Below are 16,151 nucleotides of genomic sequence, written 5' to 3'. Positions count from 1 at the left end.
CCTTATTGAGCTATGGTGAAACAGGAAACCCAGAGAGGAAGCTCAAAGTGTTAATAAAACATGAATATTGGAGTGATGTAAACATCGTGACGGAGTGAGAAGATTCCTTTGTTTCTCCCCTTAAACTTAAAAGTCAGACAACTATAAATCAACAACAGATCCCCAGCTCAGCATACAAATATATCTGAACTATCCATGCATCAGGATATCTGAAGGTGGGTGTATTGGAAAAAGTAGGGGAGGTGGGACAGGGGAAGGACAGGGAGGGCGACCACAGACACAGTTTTGTGCCCACTGCAGCTCCAGCAAGTGCAGTAGTAGTGGTTGCAGCCCTCACACTATAGCCTAGAGTGTAAGACGGGCTGAAGCAATGTCCATCAGAGAAAAAGCATATCCCTTGTGCCCCCCATTGCGACAGAGCCTGATAGAGGCAGCTGGGTGCTTTAAATAGCACAGTGGTGCCTACAGCCATTGCTGGCAGGAGGGTTGGAGGCGTGAAATTATGGACTTGCATCTTTTACCTCACCCACGTTGGCAGAGCCCAGTAGAGGTAGTCAAGACGCTTCCAACAATTCAGTGGGGCCAGCAACTATTAGTAAAAAGGATGCAGTCCTGGGAGCTTGTAAAACCAGTTCTCTACCACCCACCACATTCTCCCAATGCAGTGGCAGTGCCCTATAACCAAGGCAAACTGGTAGCAGGGTAGACACCCATCATCCCAGTGGGTATGACATTTTCCTCAACTAAATCACCACAATCCCAGAGGCACAAGTAGCCTCTTGTGGGTAAGAGAAAACAAGAACTTGCACTACAGCACTATTTATTGGAAAACAAGAGAAGCTATCCTACCTCTCAACCTGCTAAATTGTTGAGAGTATCTGAACATTATCTAAATAAGAAAAGAGTTCACAACCTCTGATGCACAGGCAGTGAAACAACTAATTAAGTACCATGAATAACCAAGATAAAATGAGAGAACAGAAAGAAAATGAAGTCTCCAGAAACCAAACTCAAAATCATGGAACACTGTGATTTAAATGACACACTTAAAATTCATGCTTTGCTTTTTTTTTCGCAACGGGTTTGCCGCCAGAACACAGGTGTAGTGAAAACCACCGCTGAATCTAACCCAAAATGGGAAAGGAAAAGACACACATCAACATCGTTGTCATTGGACACGTAGATTCCGGCAAGTCTACCACTACTGGTCATCTGATCTACAAATGTGGTGGGATCGACAAAGGAACCATCGAAAAATTTGAGAAGGAGGCTGCTGAGATGGGAAAGGGCTCCTTCAAGTATGCCTGGGTCTTGGATAAACTGAAAGCTGAACGCGAGCATGGGATCAGCATTGATATCTCCCTGTGGAAATTCGAGACCAGCAAGTATTATGTGACCATCATCGATGCCCCAGGACACAGAGACTTTATCAAAAACATGATTACAGGCACATCTCAGGCTGACTGTGCTGTCCTGATTGTTGCTGCTGGTGTTGGTGAATTCGAAGCAGGTATCTCCAAGAATGGGCAGACCCGTGAGCATGACCTTCTGGCTTACACACTGGGTGTGAAACAACTAATTGTTGGTGTCAACAAAATGGATTCCACTGAGCCGCCTTACAGCCAGAAGAGGTACGAGGAAATTGTTAAGGAAGTCAGCACCTACATTAAGAAAATTGGCTATAACCCTGACACAGTCGCATTTGTGCCAATTTCTGGTTGGAATGGTGACAACATGCTGGAGCCAAGTGCTAACATGCCTTGGTTCAAGGGATGGAAAGTCACCCGTAAAGATGGCAGTGCCAGTGGAACCACACTGCTTGAAGCTCTGGATTGCATCCTGCCACCAACTCGTCCAACTGACAAGCCTTTGCGTCTGCCCCTCCAGGATGTCTACAAAATTGGTGGTATTGGTACTGTCCCTGTGGGCCGAGTGGAGATTGGTGTTCTCAAACCCGGCATGGTGGTCACCTTTGCTCCAGTCAATGTTATAACGGAAGTAAAGTCTGTTGAAATGCACCATGAAGCTTTGAGTGAAGCTCTTCCTGGAGACAATGTGGGCTTCAACGTCAAGAACATGTCTGTCAAAGATGTTCGTCGTGGCAATGTGGCTGGTGACAGCAAAAATGACCCACCAATGGAGGCAGCTGGCTTCACTGCTCAGGTTATTATCCTGAACCATCCAGGCCAAATCAGTGCCGGATATGCACCTGTGCTTGATTGTCACACAGCTCACATTGCTTGCAAATTTGCTGAGCTGAAGGAGAAGATTGATCGTCGTTCAGGGAAAAAGCTGGAAGATGGCCCCAAGTTTTTGAAATCTGGTGATGCCGCCATCGTTGACATGGTTCCTGGCAAGCCCATGTGTGTTGAGAGCTTCTCTGACTACCCTCCTCTTGGTCGTTTTGCTGTTCGTGACATGAGACAGACAGTTGCTGTGGGTGTCATCAAAGCAGTGGACAAGAAAGCAGCTGGAGCTGGCAAGGTCACCAAGTCTGCCCAGAAAGCTCAGTCAGAAGGCTAAATGAATATTATCCCCAATACCTGCCACCGCAGTCTTAATCAGTGGTGGAAGAACGGTTTCAGAACTGTTTGTCTCAATTGGCCATTTAAGTGTAATAGTAAAAGACTGGTTAATGATTACAATGCATCGTAAAACCTTCAAAAGGAAAGGAGAATGTTTTGTGGACCATTTGTTTTTTTGTGTGGCAGTTTTTAAGTTATTAGATTTTAAAATCAGTACTTTTTAATGGAAACAACTTGACCAAAAATCTGTCACAGAATTTTGAGACCCATTAAAACAAAGTTTAATGAGAAAAAAAAAAATCATGCTTTAAGTATGAATGGGTCCAAAGATGATAATTTTTATTATACTTCTGAAATTGATTTGGTAATATTTTACAAGGAAGAATTAAAAAAAATCTATCTATCTATCTATCTATCTATCTATCTATCTATCTATCTATCTACCTACCTACCTATATTTATAAGGGAATTATTTTTTCACCTGAAGATCTGTAGAATTTGCCTGTGAAATTACTGTGAACTCTTGGGAGTGGCTTCTAGATTATGTTTTCAATTTCTTCTTTGATTTCTATTCTTTTCATTGTTTCTTCTGTTCTTTGAGTTAATATGGTATTTTTCATTCCCTGAGGGGAAGAAAAACCCATCCATTTCATCTAATTTTCAAATTTACTGGAACTTATTATTATTAGTCACCTTACAATTGTCAGAATGAGATGCTTTAAATTACTGCATACCTGTTTAAAAGACAAACATGTAGTTGCTTAAGGGAGAGTTGCATATTTAGTGTCACTAAATATTTGTAAAGAATTAATTTTTAATGTAATAACTAATTAATATGAAGCCTAAAAACATATGTTAAATGAATGCTATCAATTTACAAGATTTAAAAAAAATATGCTTGTGACATATATGTTAATTTGCCTAGTCCTTCCAGACATTGATATATGATCTGATTAACCAAACTAGCTTCATGTGTGTTTTCCTTTTCCTTCAACGTATCTGTGAAAGAACTCTGTATACATTTCATTTCCATTTTTTCTTTCTAACCATCATGGAATCAGCACTTCTTTGATACTGCTATTCTATTTCTCTTTTGGTGCATGTCTGGCATAGATTGCTAGGCATAGTTTCAGTGTCTGTTGGGATGACTCAAGCATGTCACATGCATGATCCCCCAGTAACTGGCCTTTGCTTGAGGATGCTGAGGTTCAGAAGTGAGATCAATATAAAACTAATGTCAACAACCTCAGATGCTTTATTCTATAATTTATGGCATTTTAAAAGCAGCCTGAGAAAATGGCAATAATACAGGTTGGCAGTTTATTAAATATTCAGACTTTAACCAAGAGATAATCCTATTCAAATACGGCTTTTCCAAATTCCTAGGAACCCATGATTTAAGATAATTCTTTCATATTTCAAGTAAAAGCAAAGGCAAACTCTTAATCTTGATTAAAATATTTTAGTAATTTGGAATCAAAAACAGTAACTAGCTAGAAAAACTTTTAACCTAATCATAATTGGCTCAAACAGTTATTTATTATTTTCTGGTAAACTTCAAGTTGGTGGTTGGATTTCATTAACAGCTGTTTATTTTTATTATAGTTTCCAAATTCTGAAAATAGCTATTATTGAACTACACATTGGGAACACAATGAAACATCAAATCCTGTGTGAAAAATAAATTTCTTATCTCTTAAGGCCTAAGACTCGGGTTCTTGTTCCATAAGGGTATAGAATCATAGACAAATCTTGATGAAGGAGAACCAAGAGCATTCAAGGACATAAATTTAAAATCATTTCAGCAACTCTTAGAAACTTGAGCCTACCATCAGAGGACAGTTTAGGGCCCTGAAAGTGTTAAATCTGAATACAAGGAAATTTGAGAGGACAAATTCCCCATGAGGCAACTCAAATCCCAAATCCATTTATACATCCTCTGAGTTACTTTTTTTAAAAACAAAGCTTGACTCTTGAAGTATTTTCCTTTGGGGCAGTATTGCTAGGTATATCATGAGTGCTTCTGGATAACAAGATGTCTGTCAGAGCAAAGTGCTACTCGAAGTACTTCTCAGTACTGTCACTGTTACCTGATTTAGACACTAACTTACTTAGTTTTAACTTCTTTATTACGTTATCTTGCATCAAATCTAGTTTATGATTCATTTGCTTACCCTGTGAGCAAATGTGAAACCGGAAACAGTCTTCCCCATTACGTTACCCAAACTCTAGTTCATATTTTTTTACTGCTGGCTTCTGTTTCTTGTTGATCCATTACTCTCTAGAGAGAGACATCCAGAAAGCTATTATAAATGTTACAGAGAAACTAAAGACACTAAAGACTGAAGTGTTTGAATTCAAATTCCAGAAGTCCTGGTCAAACTGGGGCAATGAGTTCCTACTTTTATTTCTCCCTCTGTTTCAAGCAAAAGCAATGACAGATAAGAAAAATCTAAAAAGATATGGGTAAGCCAAGAAAACAAGGTAAGTATATCCCAAAATCAGAGAGGAAATGGATATGCCAATGAATGGGCAGAATGGGCCTGCTTGGCTTTAGGTCCAAGAAACAGACAAAGACAACATCAGTCTAGAAAGTAAAGGAAACTGAAATTGCTCCAGGTAAAATGGGGGCTGAAGATATGTTCACTGCTTTAAAAGCTGAGAGGAATCTCTTTCTTATGAAAAGTGATAAGAAATACCAACTGTAGCGACCTCTGCTGGGGCTTAAGAAAGTTATAAGCCTAGAAATAGGACCCTGGGAGGATACAGACATCGCCATGGTCAGGAGTGAGCCAGAACTGCTGGCTCTGAGATTAAATATGCCATAATCTCAGTATCACATGGGGCAGAAATTCTGAATTGCATCATAACATGTGGTTTTCAGTAGAACGCTCAGATATCCAGTGGAGGAAATCTCAGTGTTTCATGACAGAGATAGTTGAAAACTAAGGAAGACAAAAAAATAACCAAAAAGAAAAAGAAAAAATTCCTTCAAAAATGAACATGCAATCCAAAATTCCAAAACATACAAGGAAATATAAGGCTAAGAAAGATAGTCATTAAAATTTCCCATTGGAAGATGAATTCAATTTTATGAAAGATGAAAAATAAATGTTAAATGCTCAAAGAAATAATGAAGAAATCATTTTTATTGAAAACAGGAAAAAAAAAGGAAACAAAAACAGGTAAAAATGAAATAGGAGCAGATGGATAGGAGAAATAGCCATGTAGAAAGTTTCAAGAAAATTAAAAAATAGTACTGGAGGGCCGGCACGGTGGCTCAGGTGGTTGGAGCTCCATGTTCCTAACTCCGAAGGCTGCCAATTCAATTCCCACATGGGCCAGTGGGCTCTCAGCCATAAGGTTGCCAGTTCAACATCTCGAGTCCCACAAGGGATGGTGAGCTCCGCCCCCTGCAACTAAGATTGAACACAGCAACTTGAGCTGAGCTGTCTCTGAGTTCCTGCATGGCTCAGTTGGTTGGAGCCCATCATCTCAACCACAAGTTTGAGGGTTCTATACCACCAAGGGATGGTGGGCAACTGGAGGATGAATTTAGAATTTTATGTAGAGAGACAAAGAGACAGAGAGGGGTGGAACTTCCAGAGTGGCTCTGTGAGGGACACAGACCCTCTCCCCAGCAAAATAATCATTTAACTAGTGTAAAAAAAAATCTGAATGTTTAAATAAAAAGTTATAAAAATCTCTGGAGTTTTTAATAAAAAGTTACAAAAATCCTCAGGAAATTGACCTATATACAATGTAGTAAACTTACTACAAATGGAGAAACATTTATTCGAGAAAATCTACTAAGTGTCAGTAAGAGTCTATGGCATTTGAGCCATGACCTGCTCCTGATATGGGCCAAATGGAAGGGCTTCTTTTCTTTTCCCTAGTGTTTTGACTCCGTAGTCCCTGGTTATAATCATTTTTCAAATCAGTTTCTTAATCATAAATGATAGATTGTTTTTAACCTGAATCACAGAAATCTCCTACCCCCTGCTTTAAATAATTACCCTAAAACTTGTGATTAATGTCTGTTGACTATGGTCTTGTATCACAGCATTTTTTCCACACCTAGCTCCCAGGTGAACAATAACTGAATGACCAGTTAAATCAGAAGAGAGGCCAGGCTCCATGAAGCTGAATAATTTTTCATCACGCAGTCATCCTGTGTCAATGGCTTTGAATCCTGCTTCTTGGGCCAACACTTTTAACTCTATTAATTAAAATCTATCCCTCCTCATCTAAGGGCCATTAGGATACAAGTAATGCCCCATCAAGACTTCCAGTACATCCCGACCACAGAGGTCAACCTGGTCCTCCAGGCAGATCTCGAGACCCCTTCCCTTCATCTAAGATCAGACAGGGTGAGAGTCCTATGAATCCCCAATAGGTAGGGACAATGGCCACATTCAGCAGGAAGCACATACAGAAGAGACCTCCTGTCCCTCAACTTCCCATAGAGACTTATGGGGATCAGGTCTCTCAAGGGAGACAGAAATTGGGTCTCTGAGACGCCTGGATATGTCAGGCAACATTCCTTCACATCCAACATAGTCTACAGGAAATAACCACCCAAAAGACCTCCCCTCTCTACCCAAACTTGCCCTTGTTTACCATAACTATCAGCCATTATCAATCACAGATATCAATCAAACAGCCCCACAATTAGAGAGGAATAGTCCATTCTAGAAGAGAAGGAAATAAAAACTCCAAGTCCTCACCAGTCACCTTTTGAGCCACTTTTGAGCCACCTTTTGAGCCTTTTGAACCTCACTTTTTGAGCCTCTCTGTTGCTCGGGCCAACTCCTACTATGTCTTTAAGTGTACTTTCGCTTCTAATAAATTGCTCTTTCACCTATATTTCTGTGTCTCATTCAATTCTTTGCTCGAGATGCCAAGAACCTGGACACCGCGCTGAGAAGGATCTGCTCTCCAGTTACACTCCCATCCTCTCCACTCCCAGCTCTGTGTGCCAGAAACTGTACTCTAGGCTGGTTAGCCAAGAAGACACGGGTGTTCTCACCACCCAGTTTCCATTGTAGGACTCTGGTTTTACCCCAGAAAGGTCAGGCCACCAGCATCTCTCATCCCACCCTAGCTCTGTGTTGCAGAACCTCTATTCCACTTGAGTGTGGCTGAGAAGAATAGTTCTCTCTCTTCCCACCTAGTCCTCATTTGTAGGGTGGAAGCTCTAGCTTGCTAGTAAAGCAAAGATTCTACACTGAGAGGAGCAAGCTAAGAAGACATGGTTTGCCATTCCCCACCCCAACTCACATTCATGCTTGCTTGTAGAGCTTTCGCAGAACTGTGTGAAAAGCAAGCTGTTGTCACCACCTCCAGCTTAGGTAGAGTGGTGCCAGGGTTCTTGCTAGGGGATGGGTAAGCCTTAGGACTAAGAGTTACAGAGAGGACCAACTTTATTTGGATTGGATAATGGATGAGTTCACGCCTAAGGGCCTTGTCAAAAATATTAGAGATTTTAGTGAGCAAACATTGAGAGGGGTTGGTAGATCTGTGGGTAGTAGCATCAAGCAAAAAAACAGCCAGCCATATTCAACAGAAAAGAACAGAGGTGGAGACTGGAGAAATCCCTGTGCAGGCCTGCCTCTGTTTTTCTCCCTCTCATGAGTAATCACACAGAGCACACTCCTCCCCAGCAACAAAAATGCATGAACATGTGTGTGATGTTTCTGCCGAGGAAGTCCTTACAGACTCAACACCCAAGATTTTTGCTAGGGCACCAGTCCTGTAGCAATCTTCTGGGTAGCACATAACAAAAATACAGACATCCAGAAAAAAAGCAGGTATTCAGCACAAAGCATACTGTTTTTGCAAACACTCTAGGCACAGTGAACCACTGCTATCAAATAACCGTTAATTGAAAATACTTTGAGAGTCAATTTCCCAGTCACCAGCCAAGGGGCAATGTCACCAGCAGGACTAGAAAGATTCTAAAGTAGCAGTGTCAGGCCTATTACATTACTACTTTTCAGAACATAGAAAAAATATCCAAAAACATAAAGGCTATGAACTTCCCAAATTTGATGAAAAGCATGTCACACTCAACTCTAAGGAGGATAAACTCAGATTCACATTCAGACACATCATATAGTCAAATGTTGAAAGCCAAAGTTAATGTCTTTAGGTAAAGAGAGAAGTCATTGGGGTCAGATCAGGTGAGTAGGGTGGGTGTTCCAATACAGTTATTTGTTTAACAGTTAAAAACTCCCTCACAGACAGTGCTGTGTGAGCTGGTGCATTGTCGTGATGCAACAGACATGAATTGCTGGCAAAAAGTTCAGGTCGTCTAACTTTTTCATGCAGCCTTTTCAGCACTTTCAAATAGTAAACTCGGTTACCTGTTTGTCCATTTGGTACAAATTCATAATGAAAACCCCTCTGATATCAAACAAGATTAGCAACATCATTGCAAAAACTTTGTGAAGTTAATTGTCAGACCTTGTATTTCTTTTGTTTTGTTTTTTTTTTAATTGGGGAAGGGGAACAGGACTTTATTGGGGAACAGTGTGTACTTCCAGGACTTTTTTTTTCCAAGTCAAGTTGTTGTCATTTCAATCTTAGTTGTGGAGGGTGCCGTTTAGCTTCAAGTTGTTGTCCTTTCAGTCTTAGTTGTGGAGGGCGCAACTCAGCTCCAGGTACAGTTGCCATTGCTAGTTGCAGGGGGTGCTGCCCACCATCCCTTGCGGGACTCGAGGAATTGAACTGGCAACCTTGTGGTTGAGAGCCCGCGCTCCAACCGACTGAGCCATCCGGGAGGCAGCTCAGCTCAACGTGCTGTGCTCAATCCTAGTTGCAGGGGACGGAGGCCACCATCCCTCGTGGGACTTGAGTTGAACTGACAACCTTGTGGTTGAGAGCCCACTGGTCCACATGGGAATCGAACCGGCAGCCTTTGAAGTTAGCAGCATGAAGCTCTAACTGCCTGAGCCACAGGGCAGTTATTAAAAAAAGTTAAATACAAGGCCCAGACCTTGTATTTCTGCTCTTTTTTTTGGGGGGTGTGGTTTTTTTTTTGAAATACATAGGATTATATAAAGTAATAATAATAACAATGTATTACTCTATTGGTAAAATATATACACTTAATTGTACAGTAATAATAGTATAAAACAACAGGGAGGTAAGGGAGCTATATAGGAGTAAAGTTTCTATATGTTACTGGAATTAAATTAGTATAAATCTGAAGTTGATTATGATACTTTAAAATGTATATTGAGAGTTTAGAGATGCCACTAAGAAATTAATTCACCAAATATGGTGAAAAAAAATCACTGAAGAAATTAAAATGCTACATAAAAAAAATCACCTTAAGACAAAGAGAATTAGTAAAGAAGGAAAAGAGGAACAAAGTAGTCATGAAATATATAGAAAACAAAAAGCAAAATGAAGAGGTAAATCAAATCATATCAATGATTACATAAAATGTAAATCGATTAAACAATACAGTCAAAAGGCACAGACTGTGAGAATGAGTAAAAACATAATTCAACTATATGTTGCGTATAGGAGACACACTTTAAATTTAAAAAATACAAATAGATTGAAAGCAAAAGTAGGAAAAAAAGATATATCTGGCAAACAGCAACTATGAGAGATGGATTGGCTATGCTAATAGCAAATAAAATACACTTTAACACAAAATGCTACTAGAAATGAAAAGGGAACATTTTGTAATGATAAAAGGGTCAATATCTTAGGAAGATGTAATATAATAAATATATATACCTAACAACAAAGCCCCCAAATACATGAACCAAAATGGACAGAATTGAAGGGGAAAATAGACAATTCAACAATAACAGTAGTAGAATTCAATACCCCATTTTCAATAATGGCTAGAAATAGGTAGGAGATTAATAAGGATATAGATAACATGAAGATACTATAAACTAACTAGACATGACTAGACATCTATAAAGGACTGCACTCTACATCAGCAGGATACACATTCTTCTCAAGTACACATGGAATATTCTCCAGAATAGACTTTTAAAAAAATTTATTGGGGTGGCAAATGTTAGAGAAATTACATAAATTTCAGGTGTACAATTCTGTATTACATCATCTACAAACCCCATTGTGTGTTCACCACCCAGAGTCAGTTCTCCTTCCATCACCATATATTTGATCTCCCTTACCCTCATCTCCCTCCCCAAAAACCTCTTACTCTCTGGTAACCACTAAACTATTGTCTGTGTCTATGAGTTTTTGTTTCTCATTTGTTTGTTGTGTTCTTTTGTTGTTTTTGGTTTATATACCACATATCAGTGAAATCATATGGTTCTCTGCTTTTTCTGTAGGACATTTCGCTTAGCATTATACTCTCAAGATCCATCCATGTTGTCACAAATGTTCCTATATCATCTTTTCTTACTGCCGAATAGTATTCCATTGTGTATATATGCCACAACTTCTTTATCCATTCATCTAACAAAGGACATTTTGGTTGTTTCCATGTCTTGGCCACCGTAAACAAAGATGCAATGAACATTGGAGCACACATGCTTTTATGTATAAATGTTTTCAAATTTTTTGGGTAGATACCCAGGAGAGGAATTGCTGGGTCAATTCTATTCGTAATTTTTTTTTATTTAAATTTATTTATTGGGGTGACAATTGTTAATGAAACTACATAATTTCATGTGTACAATTCTGTATTACATCAACTATAAATCCCATTGTGTGTTCACCACCCAGAGTCAGTTCTCCTTCCATCACCATATATTTGATCCCCCTTACCCTCATCTCCCACCCCCCACTCCCCTTACCCTCTGGTAACCACTAAACTATTGTCTATGTCTATAAGTTTTTGTTTCTCATTTGTTTGTCTTGTTTTTGGTTTATATACCACATATCAGTGAAATCATAGGGTTCTCTGCTTTTTCTGTCTGACTTATTTCGCTTAGCATTATACTCTCAAGATCCATCCATGTTGTCACAAATGTTCCTATATCATCTTTCCTTAACGCCGAATAGTATTCCATTGTGTATATATACCACAACTTCTTTATCCATTCATCTATCGAAGGACATTTTGGTTGTTTCCATGTCTTGGCCACCGTAAACAAAGCTGCAATGAACATTGGAGTACACGTGTCTCTATAGAGAAATGCTTTCAAATTTCTTGGGTAGATACCCAGGAGAGCGATTGCTGGGTCGTATGGTAATTCTATTCGTAATTTCTTGAGGAACCTCCACACTGCCTTCCATAGGGGCTGCACCAGTCTGCATTCCCACCAACAGTTTATGAGGGTTCCTTTTTCTCCACAGCATCTCCAACACTTGTTACTATTTGTCTTGTTGATGATAGCCATTCTGACAGGGTGAGGTGATATCTCATTGTGGTTTTCATTTGCATTTCTCTGATGATTAGTGATGTTGAGCATTTTTTCATATGTCTATTTGCCATTTGTATATCCTCTTTGGAGAAATGTCTCTTCAGGTCCTCTGTCCATTTTTCAATTGGGTTGTTTGTTTTTTTATTGTTGATCTTCATGAGTTCCTTGTATATTTTGGATATTAGCCCCTTATTGGAGGAACTGTTTGCAAAAATTTCCCATTCAATTGGTTGCCTCTTTACTTTGTCTATGGTTTCTTTTGCTGTGCAGAAGCTTTTAAGTTTCATATAGTCCCATTCGTTTATTTTACCTGTTACTTCCATTGCCTTTGGAGTCAAATTCATAAAATGCTCTTTGAACCCAAGGTCCATAAATTTAGTACCTATGTTTTCTTCTATGCAGTTTATTGTGTCAGGTCTTATGCGTAAGTCTTTGATCCAAGTCTTTGATTCATTAATTTTGAATTAATTTTGGTAGACAGCAGTCCAGTTTCATTCTTTTGCACGTGGCTATCCAATTCTTCCAGCACCATTTATTGAAGATGCTGTCTTTCCTCCATTGTACGTTTTTACCTTCTTTGTCAAAAACTATCTGTCCATATTTATGAGGTTTTATTTCTGGGTTCTCAATTCTATTCCATTGGTCTATGTGTCTGTTTTTCTGCCAATACCATGCTGTTTTGATTATTGTAGCCCTGTAGTACAAGCTAAAGTCAGGGAGTGCGATAACTCCAGTATTGTTCTTTTTTCTTAAGATTGCTTTGGCTATTTGGGGTATTTTATGGTTCCAAACAAATCTGATGATTTTTTTGTTCTATTTCTTTAAAAAATGCCATTGGGATTTTGATGGGGATTGCATTAAATCTGTATATTGCTTTGGGTAATATGGCCATTTTAACTATATTGATTCTTCCAATCCATGAGCACGGAACGTCTTTCCATTTCTTTGTGTCTTCTTCAATTTCTTTCAAAAATGTCTTATAGTTTTCATATAGGTCCTTCACATCCTTGGTTAAGTTTATTCCTAGGTATTTTATTCCTTTTGCTGCAATTGCAAAGGGAATTGTTTTTTGTATTCCTTTTTCTGAGATTTCATTGTTAGTATATAGGAATGCAATGGACTTTTGTATGTTGATTTTGTAGCCAGCAACTTTACTGTATTTGTTGATTGTTTCTACCAGCTTTTTGGTGGAGTCTTTAGGGTTTTCTATATATAGCATCATGTCATCTGCAAAGAGTGATAATTTAACTTATTCATTCCCAATTTGGATGCCTTTTATTTCTTTCTCTTGCCTGATTGCTCTGGCAAGGACTTCCAACACTATTGTGAAAAGCAGAGGTGATAGGGGACAGCCCTGTCGTGTTCCCGAACGTAGAGCAAAGGGCTTCAGTTTTTCACCATTAATTATGAGATTAGCTGAGGGCTTGTCATTTATGGCCTTTATTATGTTAAGGTATTTTCCTTCTGTACCTTTTTTATTAAGTGTTTTAATCATAAATGGATGTTGTATCTTGTCAAATGCTTTTTCTGCATCAATTGATATAATCATATGATTTTTGTCCTTTATTTTGTTTATGTGGTGTATCACATTGATGGATTTGTGGATGTTGAACCATCCTTGTGCCCCGGGGAAAAACATCACTTGGTCGTAATGAATAATCTTTTTAATGCATGGTTGCACTCTATTTGCTAGAATTTTGTTTAAGATTTTTGCATCTGTATTCATCAGAGATATTGGTCTGTAGTTCTCTTTTTTTGTGTTTTCCTTGCCAGGTTTTGGTATCAGAGTAATGTTGGCCTCATAAAATGAGTTAGGGAGTACTGTCTCTTTTTCAATTTTTTGGAAGAGTTTGAGCAGGATTGGTATTAGATTCTCTTTGAAGGTTTGGTAAAATTCGCTAGTGAAGCCATCTGGTCCCGGACTTTTGCTTTTGGGAAGGTTTTGGATGACTGACTCAATTTCATTACTGGTGATTGGTCAGTTTAGATTTTCCAGTTTTTCATGGTTCAGCCTAGGAAAGCTATGTTTCTAAGAAGTGGTGCATTTCTTCTAGGTTATTGAATTTGGTGGCATATAGTCCTTCATGGTCCTTTGTATTTCTGTGGTGTCCGTGATAACTTCCCCTTTTTCATTTCTGATTTTGGTAATTAGTGTCTTCTCTCTTTATCTTAGTGAGTCTAGCCAAGGGTTTGTCTATTTTGTTAATCTTTTCAAAGAACCACCTGTTTGTCACATTAATTTTTTCTATTGTCTTTTTTTTCTCTATTTCATTTAGTTCTGCTCTGATTTTTGTTATTTCCTTCCTTCTGCTGACCTTGGGTTTCACTTGTTCTTTTTCTAGTTCTTTAAGGTGTAACATGAGGTCATTTATTTGGGATTTTTCTTCTTTCTTGAGATAGGCATGTAATGATATAAATTTCCCTCTTAAAACTGCTTTCGCTGGATCCCAAAAATTTTGGTAGGATGTATTTTCATTGTCATTTGTTTCTATGTATCTTTTGATCTGTCCTCTATTTTCTTCTTTGACCCAGTCTTTCTTTAAAAGTATTTTGTTTAATCTCCATGTATTTGTGTTTTTTCCTGCTTTCCTTTCACGTTGATATCCAATTTCAAAGCCTTGTGATCAGAGAATATGCTTGGTATGATTTCAATCCTCTTAAATTTGCTGAGGCTGATTTTATGTCCCAATATAAAGAATAGACGTTATGCTAGGCCATAAGACAACCTCAACAGATTAAAAAAGATTAATATTATACAAAGTATATTCCCAACAACAATGGAATTAATTTATAAATCAGAAAGAAAGATATTTGGGAAATTCAAAATATGTGGAAATGAAACAATCAGGAATCAATTAGGGGCTATTACTATTGCTCTTACAAAAATACAAATGATTATAAGGGAACACTATCCCAGTTGTATGCCAACAAATTAGAAATCTAAGATGAAATGAAAAAATTTATAGAAAGACACAAACTACCAAAACTGACTCAAGAAGAAAGAGAAAATATAGAGACTGAATTAGTAATAATAGTAATTAAAAATCCCACAAATATAAGCCCAGATTGAAATGACTTCACTGGTGAATTCTACAAAACATTTAAAAAAGAATTAATACCATTTCACAAACTCTTCACAAAGTCTTCACAAACTCTCCCCCAAAATGGAAGAAAAGGTAGTACTTCCCAACTCATTTTATGAGGCCAGTATTAGTGTGAGACTAAAAACAGATAGACATCATAATCAACCTTTACAAATATATAGCTGCAAAAGTCTTCCACAAAATACTAGCAAACTAAATCCAGCAACACATAAAAAAAGATTATATACCATGACCAAATGGGATTTATCTCAAGAATGCAAGTTTAGTTTAACATCAAAAAATCAAACAATGAAATAACCATATTAATAGAATAAAGGGCAAACACTATATGATCGTCTCAATAGACAGAGGAAACCACATTTGACAAAATATAACACATGTCATGATAAAACCATTCAACAAATAATAACAGAAGGAAGTTTCCTCAAGTTGATCAAGGGAATCCACAAAACATATGTAGCTAACATCATACTAAATATTGAAAGACAGATCGCTTTTTCTCAAAGGTTAGGAGTAAGAAATAAAAGTTTACTCTTGCCACTTCGTTCAGTACATTGTATTGGGAGTTTCAGCCAGAGCAATTAGGCAAGAAAAATAAATAAAAGGTATTCAAATTGGAAAGGAAGAGTAAAACTATTTTTATTTGCAAATCACATAGAAATATATACCGAAATCCCCAAAGATTCACTTAAAAAACAATTATACTAATAAATAAATCAACGAAGTTTGCAAGATATAAAATCAACTTTCAAAAATCAATTGTATTTCTATACACTAGCAATGAATAATCTGGAAATGATATTAAAAAAATAATCCCAATTACAATAGCAACTTAAAGAACACAATAATTAGCAATAAGTTTAACAAAAGAATTGTAACATTTGTACACCGAAAACTACCAAACACATTGAAAGAAAAAAGGAATATCTAAATAAATGAAGAGACTACCATGTTCATGAATAAAAACAGTTAACATTGTTAAGATAGCAGTACTGTCCATGTTGATCTGTATATTGAATTTGAATACTAGGTGCCCCAGGAAGACATCATCAAAATGGCAGCATGAGGTGAGCCTCTGGAAATTTCACCTGGAATTTAAAACAAATTGAAAAACTATAACTCCACAAAGGACTCCCTGCACAGCAGACAGTAAAGAC

General features: G+C 37.9%; 1 protein-coding gene and 1 pseudogene across 7 annotated transcripts in view; one reads left to right on the top strand and one right to left on the bottom strand.

Moving 5' to 3' along the window:
• Positions 1-16,151, bottom strand: part of RGS20 (regulator of G protein signaling 20) — a 113,691-nt gene that overhangs the window by 47,092 nt on the left and 50,448 nt on the right. The window lies entirely within an intron of this gene.
• LOC308506877 (elongation factor 1-alpha 1-like) lies at positions 913-2,561 on the top strand (annotated as a pseudogene). The gene has a single exon. The product of its transcript is annotated as an elongation factor 1-alpha 1-like (transcript).

The sequence above is a fragment of the Rhinolophus hipposideros genome, assembly GCF_964194185.1.
Source record: "Rhinolophus hipposideros genome assembly, chromosome: 13".
In the NCBI taxonomy this organism is placed as follows: Eukaryota; Metazoa; Chordata; class Mammalia; order Chiroptera; family Rhinolophidae; genus Rhinolophus; species Rhinolophus hipposideros.
This window is presented reverse-complemented; position numbering and strand designations above follow the sequence as displayed.